General features: G+C 40.1%; 1 long non-coding RNA gene across 2 annotated transcripts; it reads right to left on the reverse strand.

Annotated features, from left to right (window-relative positions):
- Window positions 1–10,441: 10,441 nt before the first annotated feature.
- LOC309477789 lies at window positions 10,442–12,126 on the reverse strand. Of its 2 annotated transcripts, none has more exons than XR_014198702.1 (3): window positions 11,404–12,126; window positions 10,678–11,189; window positions 10,442–10,510 (listed from the first exon to the last, which is right to left on the reverse strand). It is a non-coding gene; the product is annotated as an uncharacterized lncRNA (long non-coding RNA). The 2 variants fall into 2 exon arrangements; XR_014198703.1 differs by having other exon boundaries at window positions 10,455–10,505.
- Between the last annotated feature and the right edge of the window lie 2,298 nt (window positions 12,127–14,424).

Genomic DNA, 14,424 nt, shown 5'->3' on the forward strand with positions numbered 1-14,424 from the left:
ATTATCATCATCATTTATTGCCATTTTATAGATTAAAGTGTCAGCCAGAGGTTGACAAGTTTAGTTTAAGTGTCCTTCTCTTTATTTCAGGGCATTTAAAAATGACCCAGACATCATTAGCTTTGCTTACCTTGCTTATCTCGTGAACCACAAAACAACTTTTCAATTTTCACACTCATTGAGTATCGTAATAGACTATCATAATAAATCTTCTGTTAACAAGTGATGAGCTGGCCCTTCAAGCTTAATGCGTTTCTTTGAGCACTGTGTCGAATTTGATTTAACATTCTGATGATGTGTTGCATGAGCACCCTCATTTATGCTGCTTACAGATATTCTGCTAACAAACACCCAACGCATACTGTACATCCCTGACACAGTCCAAGGCCAGAGGTGAAGGCAGAGAACACCACCACCAAATTAAATGAATAAAACAAGTTAATAATGTGTTGTAGAAAGCAGCAGTGTCAGTGAAGTTAACCTTTGAGAATAAACCGCCTTGACAGTCCTACAAACGAAGGCTATTTATTTGAGTTTTATAGCGGGAGGAATATTTTATACTCTTTTTAAAGGAAATAGTAGATACAAGCACAATTTATGTAAATAAATATAAGACCTCATACAGTCCTTTACACGAAACATAGAAATAAAAAGGTCTTTCTGATCAAAATGAATCTGTATTTTTCAGTCACAGTTTTTGGCATGCTTGTATTAAAATTTTCTAAGTACACACTGAAAATATGTCTAATATGCCTTAAAAATAGCAATATGCATGCATTTTGAGCCAGTCAAGTCACCTTTACTTGAGCTCAAGTCAAGTCACCTTTATTTATAGTGTGTTATTCAATACAGATTGTTTTAAATCAGCTTCACATTAATAAACAGGAAAATAACAATCAATGATGCAAGCTTCATCAACAAATTCTGCACATTTTTTAAAAGATTAAAAAATCTAAAAAACAATAGAGTCATTGTTCAGCTGTGGTAAGTTCAGTGTTGATTCAGTTCTCAATAACTGTAAAGTTAATCAATTATGAAGATCAGTTCAGCTTTAAGCAGCTTTACAGAAGACAATAGCCGTTTCTCAATACCAAGTACGCAAAGTTCGGACTTGAGTCCTTGGAAGTTTGGACTTGACAAGTTCGACTCAGGAGAACGAACTCCCGAGGACGGGAGGACACAAGTCTGATAATTCTGCAAATGGAACAGCGGCGTACTTGATAGCGTCACTCAGCTCGCTCTGGCTACTCCGGTTATCTCTTTATGTATATCTAGGCTACAAATAAAACAACATAATTATGTTATAAACCACCACTCTGCCTCTTTTCATTAAAAAAAATCTTAAACATAATGCCCACACAAATGTGGTTCAAGCAACGCAATTGATTATCTTCACTACATATTTATAACACAAAATATAAAGCACAACCCTGACTCTTTTTGTTTTCATTTAAAAAAATATGATAAATAAAAAAACATTATAATATTGATCATTAAAACTAACATTTAGAAAAAAGAGACAGGGTTGTGTCATTTTATTGACATACATACATACAGTGAAGAGAATGCAACATGTATAATAACATATTTTATATGTTTTAAATATATAAAATAAAATGACATAACCTTTTTTGTTAAATGTCAGTTTTAATGATCAATAATAGCCATTATAAAAGTATAAGTAGCCTAAAAGTTATAAAAAGCTATACAATAATAAAGCAAATGATTCAGTCCAACATAAGTCAGCTCTCTAGACTACAACGTTAAAGTTAAATAGACTAAATAAAGCTATGGAACAAATTATAGATTAATGAGACAAATAAAATAAATAAATCACCTGTTAGATATACACAAGATGATTTATATCTCATGTTAAACCACTAGACTAGAGACATCCGAGCCAGCGGCAAACGTCAGCAGCACTAACCGAGGAAAGGCTGTTCTCGGCGGGGTACATGATCGCCGAGCGTCCGATTGCCTGGATCTCACAACTCCGAAAACGTCAGATAAAATTTTCAAATAGGCGCTATCTTTATCAATAAACCAAAGATTTGAGCTTTAAACAACTACGTTCTCGCCTGAAATACTCTTAAAACTACATTTCGTGACACAATTACAGCAGTATTTTTAAATTACGCGGGGTTTCTCCTCTGCTATTGACGCTTGCTGGTTGGTGTGAGATGCATTCTGGGATACCTGGCTGTCTCAAGTCCGCACAAGTCACCTCTCGATGCATCCTCGGTAAAAGGGGCGGATCAAGAACACATCCGGGGATTTGAACTGGACTTGGCTAGATGTGAACTTTGAATTGGAACAGTACTTGGGCAGCGACTGATGACGTTTCACAAGTCCACAAGAACACAAGTACAGACAAGAACGCATATTGAGAAACGGCTAATAGCTGTCGCAGCGAACGCCCCTTCTCATCAGCGGTCAGGCGGAACGAATTATCACTCACCTGTGTGCACTTGAGCGCGCACTTCCCGATTCAGTGTGTCAGCTAGAACCGGCAACAACGCCAGTACAGCGCGAGAGAGGAAAGCGGCATTCTCATCAAACTTTCCTGAAGCTGTGCGGAATCTGGTACCAATTCAAAAGACTGAATAGACAGCCGGTAAGATCGCCACGTTAATCAGACTTTGTTGCGAGTGTCACTTGTTGATTGTTGCACGCTGATGAGGTGTTGGCGGGAGAAGACACTTGTGTTTGTGCGCTGTAGTATCTGTGTGTTGTAAATATTCACGTGGTAGTTTACGGAATGCATTGTGCAAATATTGGTTGATCAATTTTATTGCAGTTTGCTTAATTTAGTGATTTAATTCTGATATGTGTTCTGATATGTGGGAGACTGTTGTACTGAATTGGTTGATTGTAAAGACATGGTTTAAAATCGTGCATGGTCCTATTTTCATATAACATTTGTCTAAAATGGAAATTAAAAATATTTAAGTGCTAAAATTGTAGATTGTAGTTCAATGGGAGTGAATATGTATTGTAAATATTTATATGGGTAAAAAATGTGTTAAACTCACTGCTTGACTATTCAATTGTTGAGCGATTCATTGTGTTTGAGTGATGAATTCAAACTCAAATAATTCATTTAGAAATCTGTTTATTTACATATAGGTGTCTAGAGTCTAGTTCTGATAATTAATCATTTTGAGCCTTGTGTGCCTGTTTTTACAAAATGTGCAAATTGGTAAATGGTTGGTGTTTTCTGTTTTTTTAAGGTTTTTCACCTGTAAATATCTGGGCTGCAAAAAGTGAAGAAAAATAAAAAAGGACAAAGATGCAACAGAGGCTTGGTTATTGAGTGAAACACAGTTTAATGTTCATGATTGGTGCCTCCCTATCAAGTGAGGGTTAAGCATAGCTAAGAAGAAAAACACTTGACAATAGTGTTGTTGTTATTCAGCTCAAGACAGTTAAATTTTGATTCAGTTCAGTTAAAAAAATTAATTTGTCAATTATGAAACAATGTCAATTCAGGCTTTTAACTTAATTAAATAAGTTATCTTTTTTGTGGAATTTGTTAACACCAATGCAAATATTTGTGTTAATGTTAATACATATGTAAATATCTAATAATTAGTTAACATAAAACTAAAATAATTTTCAGATATGGGGATGGTTCAGATCTGGGCTGTTACTAAACAGCATTTGAAATGGCAAAATATGGATCGCAAGTTATCACAAAAACACAATGCTTTGCTTATTTTCTCCATGTAACACAGTGTATTCAGCTGCAACACTCACACACTGGAATAAATTAACTTTGTGATCTAATGTCCCAAAGGAAACATGAATCACCATAATAGTGACTTCTAACAACACTAAATAGAGCTAAAAACTCTTCACATATCTTCATAAATACCCAAATGCATTGCTGAAGCGTACAGAATAAAATGATTCAAGAATAATGGTCATGTGAGTATTCCACTATTGAAGGATCCCACAAATCAGCATTATGGACGACTTACCCACTCTCTACAGTCATCCAGTCAGAAACTTAATTTCCCAGCATCCCTCCTGTGCCTCGCCTGCATTCACTCGGCTATCACCTGCACCTGTTTCAGCACTCTAATCTACACCTATAAGAGCACACACCTCATAAGAGCACACACCTCAAAGTCACTCTTGGTCTGGTCTCCATTATGGATTATGGACGACTTACCCACTCTACTTACCTGTGAGGTCTCCTTGTGATATACCATCTGTAAGCTATTGTTTGGAACATTATACTTACCTGTCTACTCACCATACTCTGCAAAGAGGTGTGTGCTCTCTCCACTCTTCCTGCTCCAGTCATCACCATTCCTCCATTACCCTGGTATAAAAGGAAATAGACACTGTTATTAATTTCATCTGTTAATCATTACACTGCTTGCTTCATAACTCACCTGGTTTACTGCATATCACCTCTGTCAATAAATAACTGTTTGGGTTAAACTAACTCTCTGTCTCCGAGTCTGGTATTCCCTGACAAAAGACCAGACCTACAACATCATGAACCCAAAAGCATATTCACCCGCTGACCTGCTCCTCTTCCTCTCACAAGGCGGCTACCCTCTAGAAAAAGAATATGTGGAGGAGTTCCTCGAGCTTTCCCACCTGGTGTCCTGGAGCGACGACACTCTGAAAACACTCAATCTGGAGTGGTTTGGATGATCAACTCTTTCAACAGTTAATAGTGGGAACTACCACCTGTACCCTGGAACAATATATAGAATATGTACTGTGGCGAAGTAGGCGAAGTGGAAGAAGACACCATAGCCCCTCAGTTTCAGCCTCCCCAGCCCACTTCAGTTCTCCTGGTGCCGTTGGTCTTCATCTCAGAGACACTACCTGCCTTGGAACTCCTCCCTAGTCCTTCTCCACTCTCCTCACACCGAGCCAAAGCCAATTAATGCCAGAAACCCCAAGCCCAGAAAATCTCTTAACCAACACGCATTGTCACAGAATCAGAGCCCACCGAAGACCCAGAACCTGAGCCAGAGCCCAACACAAGTCAAGAGCCAGAGCCAGTGCCTACCAAAGACCAGCCAGGAATGGGAAAGGTCACCCTGGAGCCGGAACCAGTCGTCGTGTCTGACCATTTGCTTCCCACGAGCACGATTCTTATTCCTACCTCCTATTCCTAAGCCGAGTCTCCTTTGTCTCCACTGGTCCTGCCCAGCTCCAAGTCTCCTGCATTTCCGCTGGTCCTGTCCAGCTACAAGCCTCCCTCGTGCATCTTTGCTGGCCCCGCCCGGCTCCATGTCTCCTTCATTCGATGATGGTACACCCAGCCTCCCTCTCCTACATCCTCTACCTAAGCCAGCCAGTCCCTTGGCCCCACCTCTGCTGGCTCCCATTACCCCCTCAGCTCCTCCTTCAGTGGTGCCTCACAATGGTTTGGATCCACCTTGGGCCTCCTGGTCCCCAGCTCTGCCTTGGTATGACAATACCCAAGCTCCACCTCTTGCCTCAGAGCCCTGGACTCCACCTCAGCCCTTCCGACCCATCGGAGGAGCCACCTTGGCTCCATGCTCCCTCTTCTCCACCATGGACCATCATCCCATTGGGATCCCAGGCCTCCGGCTAAGCCTTAGCTATCCATCCCTTCAGGCTCCACCTTCCCTCTGGATGCACCGTTGACCTCAATCGCTTCAGCCCCACAGTTTTCCAGGTCCCCACCTCAGTCCCATAAGCCGTTAGCTCCGACTTGGCCATCCAGACCAGCTGTGTCACCCTTGCTCTTTGTCTCCTCAGCTATGCCTGTGTCTCCACCTCCCACGGTACCATGTCTGTTGGTACTTACCTGCTTTACCTACCTGTAAAGTCTTCTTGTGAATCTCTAGTGATACTCCAGTGATCTCCTTGTGTATCTCCAGTTATCTCCTTGTAATACTTCATCAAACCCATGTAATTTAATTGTTCAAAACATTATACTTACCTGTCTACTGTCACCACCAGTCCTCTGTTACCCTGGTAAAAAGGAAATAGATATGCATTATTAATCTGCTCATCATTACTCTGACTGCTTCATAACTCACCTGCTTAACTGCGCATATCACCTGTCAATAAACACCTGTTTGGGTTAAAACAACTCTGTTTTGATTCTGGTATTCCCTCACATGTATTTATTGTTTGTTTGTTGTTGAAATGGTTTATAAATATGCATATGATACATTTAGATAATGATTGCCTTTTATGTAGGCTGAACTGCAAAACTGATTCGCAGCAATTCACATTATCATTAGTCATCTGGCAGATGCTTTAATCCAAAGCAATTTAGAAACTTGGCAAAGAGGCCCTTCAAAGAATACATTTATCAGTTGTTCTGGGAATTGAACCCATGACATTGGCAAAGTGCCATGCAATTGTGCTATAGGACTTTAACTTACAATGCAGCTCCATCCAGACAACCTGCTTTGTCTGCAACACACGTGCCAATGTTTGGCACAGCCCAGACAACCTTTTCTGTTATGAAAATGTCAGTCACCCACATTGCTATTCAGTGTTTGAAATTTGACGTTGAGACCCTCTGGTTCCAATCATATAGATATCTCTAAGATCAGATACAAATGTATATCCTATGTCATTTAAAATTGTCATTACAATGAACCGACAATAATAGCTACAATGAAAAATCGACGCTACGTCATGGAGTTGATGCAATGGGGAGAACGCCCAGTGGTGGATTTAGCAAATTGGGGGCGCAAGGGGAAGGTATGTATGGGGGACCCCCATCCGATCTTTAAAAGGGAACGAAAAAAAAAGCACTACACAAACTAATAGTCACGGTGGAACCCAACAGAGAATAAGGTTTCAGATAACATCTGTCGATGCCAAAATGCCAGGAAAACCAGCACTGTTTTTTAAGATCAAATCAATATCAATATAACCAGCAAGACAAGTAGTTAGGGTAAACCCCCACAAACAATCATATACTTAGCAAAACATCACAAACAGCCATATACTTAGCAAATATTGCCAAGATGAATAATTGACTTTGTATGTGTGAGTGAGTGAGTGAGTGAGTGAGTGAGTGATTGAGTGAGGTTGCAATTGGCATTGCACTTGAGATTGACATTTCAAACATTCTACAAACAAACCCATGTACAAGATACAGGATATTGTAAGTGAATTGACATTAAATTTGAGATTGAACATTTCAAACATTCTACAAACAAACTTATGTACATGATAGTGTGTGTGTGTGTGTGTGTGTGTGTGTGTGTGTGTGTGTGAATGAGTAAGTGAGTGAGTGAGTGAGTGAGAGGGGGTAAGAGGGGCGAACTGGGGAGAGGTGAGGTTGCATTTAGCTCTAAGCAAATCCACGTATATCCATGTGAGTGTGTGTGAGTGAATGAGTGAGAGAGAATGAGACAGAGTATGTGTGTGTCTGTGTGAGAGAGAGAGTGAGAGAGAGAGAGAGAGAGAGAGAGAGAGAGAGAGAGAGAGAGAGAGAGAGAGAGAGAGAGAGAGAGAGAGAGAGAGAGAGAGAGAGAGAGTGGGTGAGTGACTGAGTGAGTGAGAGTCTATAAGAGAAAAGAGAGATTGTTCTCCACATCACACGCTTCTGACACAGAGAGTCCTACTTGTTGATGTCCTATCTCTGGACAACTCTTCCACCTCATCTGTGTCAACGTCGATAACACTGTACTCTTCATTGTCTTGGTTAACGTTATCCTCACCTAGCACCACTTCACAGCTAGCTGATGCTGCTGTAGCGGCATGTTCAATGCTTTGGACGCTGTTGTTCCTGTCTGTATCCCCAACAGTAACCGTAAAAAAGTTTGTCATCTTTGGCAGCGTTGCCAAATACTTATCGGCGTCTTTTCGCTTTTTATTTTATTTGAGCCGCTTGGGTATCTTCGTTTCATTTTCGCGTTTAGACTTGTCTTGCTTCGTCTCTGTTTGTGTACTTCCTAGTCCTCCTATCTCTGTGTGTTTATCTTTCGCGCCGCGCACCGTTACGGACTAGTCCATTTCATTGTGAAAGTAGGGGGTGTATGTGTAGGGACAGATAACCATGACCTGAACATTTTAACTACTACTTCAACATTTCAACGTATTTCTTAAGAATATTAATCAAATTTACCATGCTTTTGAAGCGTTCATGATGATAAGGGGCTTTTTTTTTTTTTTTTTTTTAGTTTGGTTGGGGGGCCCTCTACTACGACTGCTAGTAGGGGGCCCCAAGCAGCCGCCTACCTATGCCTCTATGTTAAGACTGCCACTGAGAACACCATCAGTGTAACCGGTGTCTGAAGCACATTTAAACACACACCAATAATCAGTGGTCAATGACAGTCCAGGATGTCACAAGCGAAGCTTCCCTTTGGACGGGTGATTCTTTAGGTCTCTCCAGTTGATCAGTGATCTAACTGACGAGTAGGCCTAGTTATTGTAGCATTCTATATATTGGCCATTAACTATAGTGAGTGCTGGAGAAATGCCTTTATTCAAGTTAGGAATATAAAGCTGAGGCCTGACCCACAAGGGAGGGAGGAAGGTGTAATAGTCAGGTCTTCCATTGCTATGGAGCATAAGAGCATAGGAATTTCCCCTGAATATTGACTTAGGGAGTAGCGCCATATCTGAGTCACATCTGATGCACCCTGGGGTTGACGTGCTTCTGAGTCCGGCTGTGTATTCCGTAGAGTCAATTTATGCTATGCCCACTATGTTTTTGCATTTTTACAGCTTAGTGAGGCAGGCAATTCCCTCATCATGGCATAGAGGGTATTGGTTCCCCAGATTGCAACTCCATGACACCGCGTCAAAGTTCAATGTCTAGGTTGCATATGCAACCCAGTTCCCTGAGAAGGGGAACGAGATGCTGCATCTCATTGCCATGCCTCGGAATTGCCTGTGCGTTTCTTTAATACAAGAGTTTATTACTTGTATCACAGGCATCCTTTTATACACACCGGCGCTCTGGATGTCACAACATGGACTGTTGTTGGGCAGTGATTATTGGCATGTGTTTACACATGCTTCAGACTCCGGTCACGCTGATGTCGTTCCCACTATAGCATCAACTCCATGACTCAGCATCTCATTCCCTTTCTCAGACATTTGTTTTGTACTTATCAGACTATTTTTGTCTTTCAGTAAAAAAAAAGAAGAATGAATAAATAAAATAAACAATTAGACTAGCCTAAAGCAAATAATATAAGAAATGTTACTAATATTACAGTAATGCAATATTACAGAATACATATACAATATAGGCCCCGCAGATGCTTTGGTGCAATTTGAACACTGTTGCTTGCCCCTAAATGCAATAATTTGGTGTAAATGGCAGTCACATCACTTCTTTTATGCAATGATCCCTGTGTGATCTTGGCTTTTTAAATCTATTCCACTTTTGCAGCAGTCTCTCTTTTACCCTTCAGATATGTGCTCTTCCAATCAACGAGGGCACACTCAAAGGGGTTATGGGAGCCTGCGTGTTTGCCAACACATAGCTTTCATCTCATCAGGAAGAGCAATAACATCTGAAATCTGTCCAAACTCATAACCCAAGCAAATTTAGTGCAGGGACAGTCTCTACACTTTAAAATATTGCCGGGGTGTTACCCAATTGAAAAGTGAATTGTGCATTATTATAGTTGTTGTTAATGATAATTTATAAAAATTACTCAATATTTACAAAAAAACAAAAACAAACAAAAAAACATTGCAGTTCATTATTTTTTGAGTTTTAGGACACCATTAGGTCACTTGATGAAGTTTTTCGGTTCCTTGCCACTGTTGCCTTTGGCTTGCTCAGTTGGGGATATTTTGGGGATATTTAATTTAATTTTATCAATCAATAAATTCCTCTTGAAACAAACTTTGTTGTATTATTTTAATTTAATACTGTGAAGCTGCTTTGATACAATCTGTATTGTGAAAAGCGCTATACAAATAAACTTGACTTGACTTGACTTCATTATGGGTTAATAGTGTAATGTTACAGAACATAATTGCTTCAGTGGTTTTAGTCCACATCTCTGTTGGCTGATCTTGAAATATCATGCCTACCTCTGCTCAAAGTCAAAATCAACTTTATTGTCATTTTTGGCAAATCGCATGATAATGGATGAAAACGAAAATTTAATTTAGGAAACAAAAGTGACACATAGTAGACAGTCAAAAGGACTAAAAAGACAATAGTTAATATGGACAAACAATAGAAAACAGAATTGACAGTTACTGTTAGCTAGCCTTTGTCCCAGAATGGTAAATAGTGAAGCGAGGATACAAAACCAAACTACAAAACAAAACCAAACTACAAAACCAAACCAAACTACAAAACAAAACTACAAAACAAAACTACAAAACAAAACTACAAAACAAAACTACAAAACAAAACTACAAAACAAAACTACCCGTGTGGGAAAACAAGACAGGCATATGGCATCAAACAAGAACACGAGGGAACATAGACAACAAACCAGCACAGGACTTCTTCTTCTTCTTGTGTTTAATGGCGGTTGGCAAACCATTTAACGGTGCATTACCGCCACCAACTGGACTGGAGTGTGGAACGAGAGATTAAGCAAAAAAAAAAAAAAAAAAAAAATACAAATTCCTAAAAAATAAAATAAAATAAAAAAATAAAAAATAATAATACTTAGACTCAGATTCTTTTAATTAATTCAGTTTATTTAAGAAACCTAATTATATAACAGTATATCTGACCTGCTGTTTTCCCCAAGAGACCTGACAATGAGACGTCATGATGTTTTGCCTTCCGTAGTGACTGAAAGAGGTGCTCCCTATTAATATTGTATTTCCTACACTGAAGAAGAACATGTTCCACTGTTTCTGGTTGATTACAATAAGTACATTTCCCAGTTGGGTGCTTACCTATTTTATACAATGAAAGGTTTAGACCTGTATGACCTATTCTCAGACGAGTTATTAAACTTTCTTCCCTCCGTTTCCAGCCCACCATCCTCCCAGCACCAACCTGTCTCTGTACAATATATAAATGCCTTCCAGTTTCACTGTTATCCCAATACCCCTGCCAAACGGACTGTGCATACTTCCTGATAATTGACTTGGCTTCTTCTTTATTTAATGGGGTTTTTAAGTCTACATGTTTAGTTTTGAGTGATCCTTTGGCCAGCATATCCACCTGCTCATTCCCCTCCACACCGACATGAGCAGGAACCCAAAGAAAGCATGTGGATAGACCCTTTAACTCCATCCTGTATAACATAAGGAATATGTCATTGATGATATTGGATCTAAATAATGATTTGCCAGATTTAATACTCATAAGTGCAGACAAACAATCAGATGCAATAACAGTATTATTTGTTTCCCTCTCTTCTATCCACTGCAGGGCCAATAATATTGCAATCAATTCTGTGGTATATACTAACACATGATCCGATATTCTTTTCTTAATATATGACTCACTTGCTGGGATGTAAACTGCTGCACCTGCACGCCCTGTATCAGGATCTTTGGAACCATCTGTGAATATAAACATGGTATCTGCAAAATGCAAATCAAAATAATTCTGTACTATTCTGCTTTCAGGAATTTTCTTTGACATATCCTTCAATTCCTGCTGTATGTCTAAGTCTACACGTGGTGTTGGGAATAACCAGGGAGGAATTGACGACTGTATCACTGTAGAGCTGTAATCTAAATGTCTTAATCCTATGACTTCTGCCTTTGCATCACCGATCCACCCAAAACTTATGAAATTTGTCTTATTGTGTTCCCAGCAATCTATTAAAAGACTCTTGGCAGGATGCGACTCACATTGCCCCTGGATATTAACCCAATATGCCATCATTAATTTTACTCGCCTAATTCCTAACGGCATTTCTCCCATTTCAACCTGCATTGCTGATACAGGAGAGGTTTTAAAAGATCCACTACAAATTCTCAAAGCCTGAGCTTGTATTACATCCAACTTCTTAAGATTTGATTCTGCTGCTGACATGTACGCTATACATCCATAGTCAAAAACCGACCTCATTAATGCCCAGTATATATTTTGTAGGGCTACTCTACTTGCTCCCCACTCTTGTCCTGACAGACAGCGAAGTATATTTATGACCTTTTTACATTTGTTCTTGACTTTGTCTAAATGAGTATTCCATGTGAGCTTCTCATCAAACCAAACCCCAAGAAATCTAACTGTCTTAACTAGCGCAAGTGGTTGTTCATACAACTTCATTGAAATTGGCGTGACTTTATGCCTCCTTGAAAAGCAAATCACCTTTCCAGCACAGGACTGCAAACACAGGAAGACTAAATAGGGAAGCAAACAAAAGAGGGTAACGAGAAGGCAGACGGGGCAAATTAATCAATAATCAGGTAACACAATGGGAGGGGCTAGACAATTGACAGGAGAGCACATGGCACAAGGAAATACATGACAAGCCATGTGCTCACAACAAACCATGACAAACCAGGAGTGTCAGAGCCCTGTCACCAAACCAAGAGACAAACCAGACAGAAGTGACAGAACCATGACAGCCTTAGTTAAAACCTGCAGTATTTCTTATACTGGTTATCATTAATTTTGTACATTTTGTAAAAAGTTGTATAGCAGTGTAATGCATGTGATTAATCCATGTCATTAATTCAAAGAGATTAAGGTTTTTTGCCAATGGGTAAAATGAAAATTGGACATTTCTGATACATTTTTCCTTGTAGACAAACCATTAAATTATGGAAAGCTTAATCATATCATCAAGAAAGAGGGCTGCCTGAGAGAATAGAGTGTGCACATCTGTTACGGCAGACTCGTGGCCGCAACAATAAAGGGAAATCGAAACAAAATATCGATATAATGAATAAGATTTATTACATAATTCTAGGGGTTTCATGAAGTGCAATAATACATTTTATGCCATCTGAAATGTCCCAAAATGCAGACAGACGCTAGATCCCGTAGTGAGGAAACAAGAGGCCAGCCGTAGATGATGTCACCTCTCCGTACGCCCCCCTCCATGCACGGAACCGAAACACATATATCTCCACCTCCTAATTTGAATCAGGTGTTCCTCATCTCCGCTGCCACCTACAAAACCAAGAGAAATACAAAACCAAAAAATACAAAGAAAAAAAAACACATACACACCCATAACACCTCCCCTCTTAAGAGAGAGGATCCTTGCAAAGCATCTCTGAAACAAATGAGAAAATTATTATTAATTCTTTATAAACGAAAAAATTAAATATTACCACTTAACCCCAAATCATTATAACAGACTGCAAACCCAGTATGGTGCCTTCTTAATCTGATTCCCCCTTGCAACTTGAATACAGCAACTCCCGGCGCCTAGGAAAAGCCATGGTCACAATGAGAGAAAACAGAAGAAAAAAACAATCTGAATCAGTCCCAAACCTCTCACATGGGGCACGAGATAAGGCATCAGCCAGTATATTTTCCACACCCCTTATGTGTCGAATCTCCAAAGCATAGAGTTGCAAAAAGAGAGACCATCGAATAAGACACTGGTTTGGGCTCTGCAAAGAGTGCAAAAAGGTAAGTGGATTGTGGTCTAAAAAGACCACAATTGGAAAAATACAACTTGTTACATAGACTTAAAAAAATGCAAAGCCCAAATCAACGCCAATGCCTCCTTTTCAATAGTGGAATAATGCAACTGGTGAGACTTAAACTTTCTGGAAAAATAAGAAACTGGTCTTTCTAAACCCTGTTCATCAGTTTGCAGCTCCAGTCCCAACTTGACTGGCGTGAACCTGGATCTGAAAAGGATGTCCAATGCGTGGGGCAACCAGCACAGGGGCAGTGGTAAGCAACAGTTTCACATTGTCAAAAGCTTGTTTACACTACAAGGTCCACTTAAATTTTATGTTTTTCTTCAATAAATCAGTCAAAGAAGAGTTGGCCGACCCAAATTCCAGGCACGATTCGTCGACCGAACATGCGTGCAGGTCCCCCTACCTTCTTGATAGAGGCAAGCAAGCAGGAGAACTGTTTCTTTAAAAACAGGATTTTTAACTCAGCTGCGTGCAGTGATTCAAGGGGAGGTCTCTGAGTGCAGTAGCACCAGAGATAAGTCACAAGAAGGTATAGAGGGGGTGCAAGGCTGATTCAGTCTCCTTGCTCCCCTCAGGAACCTGATGATCAAGGCGTGCTTCCCCACATATTTGGATCCACTGCATCATGATGTGCGTTAATATAAAGGCAACATACATTTTGGAGGCGACAGTCCTCGCTCCAACCCATCTTGCAGGAAAGAAAGCACAGAAGTGATCAAACACCTTCGGGGGGTCTTGTTGGCCACTAAACGAACAGGTTCCACTTCAGGTCGTAAGCAAGCCTCACTTTTTTAGAGGGTGCTCTCGCAGAAGTGATGGTATCTATGATCATTTTGATGTAGATACCTGAACCTCCGCATCGAGACATGGAGTTTCCAGAGGTCTGGGTGGGTGCCAACGGTGCCCCATCCC

This window comes from Leuciscus leuciscus (assembly GCF_965113295.1).
Source record: "Leuciscus leuciscus genome assembly, chromosome: 16".
Classification (NCBI taxonomy): domain Eukaryota; kingdom Metazoa; phylum Chordata; class Actinopteri; order Cypriniformes; family Leuciscidae; genus Leuciscus; species Leuciscus leuciscus.